Genomic DNA, 8,685 nt, shown 5'->3' with positions numbered 1-8,685 from the left:
CGAGCATCCTCCTAGGCTGCCTGCCCCTCCGTGCTTTCCCTTCTGTAAAATGTGTGCTCATATTCTGGGCCCATTTTTCCACTTGTGTGTCTCCCACTCTAACCCACCAGGGATGCAGGGCCCCAAATATTCATGATTCTAAACCAGCAGCTGTGTTACATATGCCTCCCCTTCCCCTAGTTTGAAGCTTATCTTTTTAAGAGTCTTTAAATTACCTGCAAGGAGCAAAGATTCTTAACTTTAACAGAGTTGAAATTAGGAATCTTGCATGACTCCTGGTTTTCATGTTTCTTGTTTAAGAAATCCTATACCCCAAGATCAAAGAGGTTTTGGTTCCGCTTTCTTCTGGCTGAATGTCCCACCTCAAGGCGCTGCTGCTTGTGTTTGGGGACCTGTGCCCCGGGCAGGGGTGGGCAGGCTCCAAGCATGCCAGGCTGTCCCCTGATGCCAGGAGGACCTGCCATGTACCAGGCTCTGCAATGCCTTCAGGGTGTCGCTCCTATAAATCTGCTCCACCACGCTGCAGCCTCTGGCTCCAGGCAGCCATGCCGGGGCACGACCTACTGTCCCTTGCCTCCCTCCTGCCACTCCTGGTCAGCACTCAGGAGCCCGAGGCCGTGGTGACCGTGGCAGGAAGAAGCCGCACATCCTGCAGAGACTTCAGGGCCCAGGAGTCTGCATCCATCTGAATACTGTCTGCTCGCCACATGCCTGGAGCTGCCAGGGACCGTCTGCCAGCTCAGGACAAGTCCTGTTGCCAGGGCCACAAAGCGGGGCTTTGTGACACCGTGTTAGCCTGTGTGCTCCCAGGGTAGGGCTGCAGGCCTCTGAGGACAATGGCGCCACAGTGGGGCCTGGGCTCCAATGGAAGTCAGCACCCAGAATGGCAACAGAGCCAGCTTCTGGCAGCTGCCAGGCCCGCAGCCTCCCCTGGGGCAGGGCGGGCACACAAGGTTCTGCAGAGCAAACCCTGCAGCTTGAAGCTCACAGCCTGGCGGGCTCCCAGGCAGACTCCCAGACACCCGCCTGGGCCTGATTTTCCTGTTCTAGTCCTAATAAATATACACAGGCTCTGGCCTGACAGCTGCTTTTGGAGGACATCTGTGGGCAGTGAACTGAGGAAAAGCTGGGGGAGGCCTTTAAAGGAACACACACCCCAGCCTCCACTTCCTGCCTTGGTTTCCAAGGCTCCCAGGGGACCTGCCCACCTGCAGGTCCAACCACCTGAGGCCACCACTTGGCTTCTGGAGCCCAGGAACCAGGGCGAACAAAGGGATTCCAGTGGCCAGAGAAGCAGGGAGGGGAGAAGTGGCTGGCACATGTTGTCTTTGATGGGTATTTTAAGAACCCAGAGCAAGATGACTCTTCTTCGGCTTTTTTTCTTTAGAGGATGCTGAGGTATAAATTTGCATCACCCTTGAACTGTGGAGCCAGCGCAGTTGCACATGAGCAACACCAGCTTCTAACTTCTGCCTGAGGCTCTGTGGCTGCCTGACTCCACTTCCTGCTCACCTCTAGGTGACCAGACTTCTCCACACCGAGTTCTCCCTTTGCCTCTCTCTGCAAGCCATGGCTCCTTTACACCAGTTTTTTTCCCTCACTGAGTTTGTTGGTACATTCTAGGTATACAGTATGGTTACATTCATCATTGGGATCTTGGACCTTTACATGACAGGTCTTGGTTCTCATTTTTTCCCCTTGTCTCTGCCCTCCCTTCACCCCCTCCTCCCTTCCCATGTACAAACACTTTTTTCCATTTTTTTCATTTTCTCCTATTTTTTTCTTTCCTCTTATTACCTTTCCCCTACCCTTCCCACTTTCCCTACACCTTTAGCCCTTTTCTTCCCATTTCACAATGTCAGTTGTCTCATTAGGATCTTCTGTACTATTATAGCTTATTCACACCAGAGAATCTATTCGGTATTTATACATGTGTGACTTATTTATTTCACTTAGGAGTATATCCTCGATATGTATCCATTTTCCTATGAATGAATCTAATTTCTCATTGTCCTTTATACCATTTTGAGTATAAAGTTTCCTATTTTAAGCAGGCACGGTGATACAGCCTGTTATCCCAGCTCTCTGGGAGGCTGAGGCTGGAGGATTACAAGTTTGAGCCCAGCCCAAACAACTTAGCAAGGCCCTGTCTCAAAAAAGGGCTGAGGATGTAGCTCCATGGGAATTCCCTAAGTTCAATGCCCAGTACAATCAATAAAAGTTTCTGGTTTAGCTCAAAATATTCAATGGACAACCCTCCTTCTTGTCCGTTATATTCGACTGGTATTAAGTCTAATATATACTGGGCTTCTAGTGGACTAATTATATATTTGACTTATGTAGAGCATCCAATGGGTGAGAAACTAAGCAGTGGTCAAATAACTGGATTTAGTAACCACAATAAATGCAACCCCAGTGTCCTCGGGCTCATGCAGTCAGAGCATTCTCTGGGCCCTGTGACAGAGAGGGCACAGGGCTCCCAGAGCAAGCTGGTAATAATGTGAATGTGGCCCAGGCCGCCCGCAGCTGAGAAAGGACTTGGCGAGTCCGCCCTTGCTGGGAGGACCTCTTGGAGGCGCTTCTTTCCCTTTCTGGGTTGTACTCTTGGAGGGCAGGCTCTAGAAGTTCCCTTGAAAGGTGTATTTTGCAATCCAGGGGATTCCAGGGTGCACAGATAACATGCACTCGCCCAGCCACTTCTCGGATCAAGGGGCCGCCGAAGTCCTTGCGGTTCTAAGAATCCACGGTTTATGATTTGCTGGGAGCCTGCTGGACTTCAGTTCCCCGGCAGAGCCATTCTGGAGGGTGAGAAAGTGTGTCGGCAGTGACAGCGCTGGGCATGGTGACACAAGCCCGTAATCCCATCACTGTTGTCAGGCGTGAAGTGACAGGGTGGACGCCATCTTAGCTAAAGGCTAAGCTCACCCTCTTGAGAAAGCAGGAAAGGCCCAGAGTCATCAAAAGGACTGCACACATTCAGGAAGACGGTCAGGAACAAACACCAAGTGTGAACATTCCAGGTAGAAGAGATAGATGATTCCCATAAAGATTAACCATAGCCCTACACATTGTCACGGAAATGACATTCCTATAGAGATTAACCGCAGCTCTGTACTTTGTCACAAATGTCAGCCTCAACCTGTGCAAACTATATGTCCTGTTCCTTTCTTCTAACTGCGGCATTTCGCTTCTGTAATTTTGCTTGCTTCCGCCCATCTAGAAATGTATAAAACCCCCTGGTACTCTGGGCTTGGGGCGCTCTCCAAGTTGTTGCTTGGAGGGGCCATCTGGCCAGACTAATACAGGTCTGTTTGTCACCATTCTTGGACCCAGCTCCTTCAGTTCCTCTGGGGCAGTGTCTTGCTGTCGCTGATCCATAGTTCTTCGGAACATTTGGTTAAGATCCCTGGTGGTCATACACTAAGGGAGCCTAAGGCAGGAGGATCACAAGTGCAAGTCTAGCCTGAGCAATTTAGTGAGACCTGTCTTTCTGATACTGGGGATCGAACTCAGGACCTTGTACTTGCAAGGCAGGCAGTGGCACCATGGAGCTTAATCCCCGGCCCTAGTGAGACCTGTCTTATAATGAAAAAGGGATAGGGACGTAGCTTAGTGCAAAGGCCTTGAGATTAATATCCAGGACTGCAAAGAAACAAATACACAAACAAAGGGAAAACAACAGATGTGAAGTGTGTCAGGTGTCGCAGTGCCACCTTGTATTTCCGACCTGAAAGTGCACCTCCCTGGGGGCCCATGTTAAGGCTGCCCCTGCCCATCACCTCACTTTTGACTTCAATTGCTTACTCTGTACCAGCCACCCTGGGCTCTCTGCCACAGGACTTTTACATTGACTGCTCCCTCTGCCTGGAGGTCTGCTTTTGAAGCCAGGTATGCAAGTGCTGTCGTACAGTCATGTAATGAATCAAGAGAAAAGTACGTTTTTATGAAGATGTTTCTATTTTCATTTGACCTCAGATTAAGAAAATTTACAGGAGCATATTAAAGTTTTCTCTTCTTTTGAAGCAGCTTTGGGAAGAGGTTGGTGAAGATTATAGAGGGTCTATTAGTCAGTTTTCGTTAAGCTGTGCTGCGATAACAACCTCAAAATCCCAGTAGCTTTTATCACTCAATTTATAGCCTTGCATCAGCTGTGGCTCTGCTTTGTTGCAGGATGAAGAATAACGATTTCCCTTAAAGGTGAAAGTGACACTGGAGGAGGGGCCCACTTCCAGCACAGGAGGGTGAGCAGTGGAAGCCTCCTCTGGCTGCAGAATTACCAGGCTCGGCCCCAAGAGCAAGTGTGACAAAGTGCTCTCCAGGCCACTGACCCTGCCAAGCAACACACACACACACACACACACACACACATACACAGGCAGACTCCAGGGTACCCAGAACGTTGGGGGTACGGCACTACCTCAAAACCTTTCCACTTCCTATTCTGGCTGCCACTGGAGAGAGCAGAAGGGCAGCTGGGTGCCATTAGCAGGCCCCAGGCCAGGAGAAGGAGGGAAAGGATCGGGGAAGCTGGGCCAAGGAAGGATGTGAGAGGAACGCCTGCTCCGGAGGGTGTGGGTGCAGCGGCTCTGAACCTTGAACCCAAGTGAACCCCATCCTTTCCCCAGACTCTCTCCAGCTCCTCTTTACAGACAGGGGAACAGCCGCCCTGAGAAACAGTTGCCCTCCCTTGAAAGATCTCTTATCTCAGCCCAAGGAAAACAAGTTTCCAAGTTGCTTGGGGAAGAAGAGGGTGGGGCTCAGATAGGGAAAGAATGAGGAGGGAACAGATGGCGCCTGCTAAAAAGACCAGATTTTTTTCTTCCAGTTAATCTGGGAATGACCTAATTTGCATACAATTTACATAAATTTCCATTGCAAATTGAAGCTTCCTAACTTCAAGTATGTGGGAGAAAATAAATGAGATCAAGCAATCTACTGTAATTGAGCTGAGCTGGTCATGCTGACTTCTGTGAAATGCAGGTCAGGCTGTTAAGCCCTGGCACGGAAGAAAGGAAGCAGCCACTGTACCTCTGCAAAGGAGGCTGCGGAAAACTGCTCAAACGGCTCAACCTCGAGTCAGAACAAACCTCCCTCCAGCCCTCCACCCTCCTCCTGCTTCCCGAAGGAGCTGGGACTCTGTCCTCCCCCACAGGGTCCCAGCTGGCACAGCACAAATGGAGCAAAAGGGAAGGGGGGCATCAGACATGGCCTCCTGCCCGCACAGCAGCTGGGGCTCCTGTGTAGAGGGGTGGGGTCACATACTCGAGTGCAGGGGACCCCAGGGCACACACTCCTCTGGTGGGTGCAGTCATTTCTGCTGCATCCCAACATCCGGCTTCCGGGGCTGTGCCTCCCATCACCCATGGATTCCCATGCACGCAGCAGCCTTCTGTTTCCTGCCTTCTTCAGCCCAGAGACCCTGGTCGGGGAAGCCTTGTTCTCCACTTCAAGGTTCCTCTGAGACAGTTTCAGCTAAGTCCTCAGCCCCCGAGTCCCTAAAGTTAAAGCCGAAAAGACTCCTTGCTCCCCACCCTCTTGCTCCTCTGAAACACAGCCACCACAGTCCTGCGGCCTCATGGAGATGAAGCGAGTTGCAGGAGAGGAGGGGAAAGAAAAAAAAGGCCAGGAAAAAAAAAGTTGACTGATACTCCAAAAATTTACTTTGCCATGCACTTGCTGGAAGATCGTGACCAAGAGCTCACGGAAGCCCACAGAAAGATAAAAAAGGACAAGAGAAAGATGTTACCAAGCAGAACAAGGAAAGAAGGAAAGCTCAAACGGAGACTCAGAGTGTAAGACTCGAAGTCTCGCTTCCACGCTACAGAGCGTAAACAGCTGAAAGGCCTCCACCATAATGCTGAGTCCTATAGTCCAACAATGGCTTCGGAAGCAAGACCGAGGGCCTTACTTCCGAAAGCCGTGAACAGCCAAAAGGGCCTCCATGATGCTGGGACCTATAGCTCAGTGAGGATCCGGGAGCTCGACGGGGGAAAGAGAGTCACCCAGGAGGGAACACATAAGGCTAGATGGTAAACAGACCTTTATTACTCTGGCCAGACAGCACTCTCAGAACCAAGTAGCTGGCTCAGAGAGGTGCCAGCTCAGGGGCTGAGGTCCTTTTTATGGCGGGGGAGTAAAAAGGGGATTAACATTTTAAGTTTGCAGGCAGGGGACAAAGGTCTGCTGACTTGAGCTGGTGGTGAGCAGTCACGAACTCGGCAGTCACACATTGATGATTAACAGATACCTTTAGGATGGTTCAAAGGTCACCAAGACATTCAGGATGAGCAAACAGTTTGACAACTAACTTGGGGTCTCTATGTATCTCATAGTCTAGAACCACTAACTTACACGTTAATTAGGATCCGCACTTTAAACAGTATAAGATTGCCTTACATTCCTAAACCAGGGTTTGATCAAAGGTCAGGGCTATGACTACAATGGGAGGGGGTTAGAGCAATGTCTCCTAGGCCCTTTGTCATTTAGCATGGGCTTGTAATTTGGGTCTTACACAGAGTCCAGCACCAGTTTGAGTGCTATGCCCTATGCCCCCAGGCCAGCTCTTCCAGCCCTACCCAAGCAGAACCATTTCTTTGGGTGTCACCCCATCCCAACACTGAATTTTAAGCAGGGGGTGGGGAACAAGTTTTTTCAATGTAGGGCCAGGCAGTAAATGTTAGGTTTTGCAGACCATACGGTCTCAAGTGCCTCAGCTCTGCTCACCCGGCCGTTGTGGCCCAAAAGCAGCCACAGACACCAGCTCTTCCAGCCCTACCCAAGCAGAACCATTTCTTTGGGTGTCACCCCATCCCAACACTGAATTTTAAGCAGGGGGTGGGGAACAAGTTTTTTCAATGTAGGGCCAGGCAGTAAATGTTAGGTTTTGCAGACCATACGGTCTCAAGTGCCTCAGCTCTGCTCACCCGGCCGTTGTGGCCCAAAAGCAGCCACAGACAAGATGCAAATGAACAAGGGAGGCTAGGGTCCAATATGTATAGGCGTAGAAATTTGCATTTCATATGACTTTCATGTGTTGCGAAATTAGTTTTTGTCTCCAGATTTTTAATTTTTCATTTAAAAATCATCCTTAGTTCACAGGTTGCACAAAAACAGGCAGCGGGCTGGACTTGGCTTGCAAACCCAAAGCAGAAGGTTAGGTTTTCTTTGATGCAAACAGAAGATCTGCTTCATAGGAGAATTTTCCTTGGTGATCTAAACGGGGTGGGGGGTGGGGTGTCTCTGAATGTAGTTAAAATAAGATTTGATTGTAATTTCTTCACAGTTTTCTCCTTTCCTTCCTTTCTTCCTTTTTTTTTTTTTTTTTAACTTTTAGTGTTTTTCAAAGTGACATTTGCCACCTATTAGAAGGCTGGAAAATTCAGGAACATCACTTTAGATAGAATAGATAGACTAGGAAGGATAAGCTAGGATGGAACAGAACAGAATTCAGACTCAGTCACACATAATACATGTTGGTCATGTCTCATAAAAATGTGTATATGCTGGCTTATCATGTAAAATGCGCTTCTTATAGTGGACCATGGTGCTGGGGTCACACACGGGATGGCCTCGGCTGGGGGCTCTTGAAAGGACGCATGAGCAGTGAGCAGGACAGTCCTGGGGCCCTCGACAGAGCAGATCCAGTCCTCCTCTGTGGGGCGCTGTCCCTTGGCCATGGAGCTCCTTCCAGACTCTCGCCCTTCCTTGGCCCCGTGCCTCTCAGCTTGATGGCACTGAAGGTGCTGCTCGCTGTCACTGGCAGTTTCCTGACCCAGAAGCTGTGGTTCCAGAACAGCCGTGATCCAGGGAGCCTGCCAGGGGCTCCCCTCCGGGTTTCCTGGTTCATGAGCCCGGTGCTCCTGTGCCACAGCTCTCGGTCAGCTGAGGCCCTCCACGTGTGGGGTCCCCGAGTTTCTCAAGACATTATGCATGTGCTAAATGTCTCTGCTACTGCTGCCAACTCCAGTGAGCTGGGACTCTGTGGCTACCTAGCACCTGCCATGGGACAGGCAGTGGCCTCCCGACGTGACGTTGGCTGGAGCCTGAGAGAGAAGAGTCACCACGCTTCCCCTCCTTGCCCTCAGAGGCAGAGTTTTGGTGCAGCATTTTGTTATTTATTTTGTTTTAGTTAGGTGTGACAAACAGCTGGCACACAGCCAGTCCTGAATTGTAAATGCCATTCTAACCCTCATGGGTGCCATAACCCCCCTTCCTTCCCACCCTGCACGTTAACTTGAATATGAGCGTAATGGATGTTAAATAAGTCAACAAAGATGCTGTTTGTGGTGCAGCTGAGCAGATGTGTTTCTGGAGAAATCTGCATGTGTGGGCAACGTCTCCCAAGAAGGACCCCAGGCAGACCCTCCCACCCAGGGGACCCTGTCTGGCGCCATGCTGGAGGAGAGCCCAGGGCAGCTGCCCTTTGGGGGTCTTCACGTATAAGTGCCGCCCACCTCCCTGTACAATCCACCTTTCCATGAGGTGTCCCTTCCCTCCTTTATGAGTACCTGCCAGGCGTGGGGCTAAGGATGGTGATGAACCAGCCCTGACCTCAGGCGACATGCTGACCAAGCCAGTGCTGGGAACATGGTAGTGCCCAGCCTTTCTCATGGATGAGACCCACAGATTAGGCTTTCCAGGTGTACCCCAGCAACATTTCAGCACAGTGGCAGATTCTGGGAACAG

This window comes from Fukomys damarensis, unplaced genomic scaffold, assembly GCF_012274545.1.
Source record: "Fukomys damarensis isolate Sample0158 unplaced genomic scaffold, DMR_v1.0_HiC HiC_scaffold_4, whole genome shotgun sequence".
Classification (NCBI taxonomy): domain Eukaryota; kingdom Metazoa; phylum Chordata; class Mammalia; order Rodentia; family Bathyergidae; genus Fukomys; species Fukomys damarensis.
Note: the sequence above shows the minus strand (reverse complement) of the source record.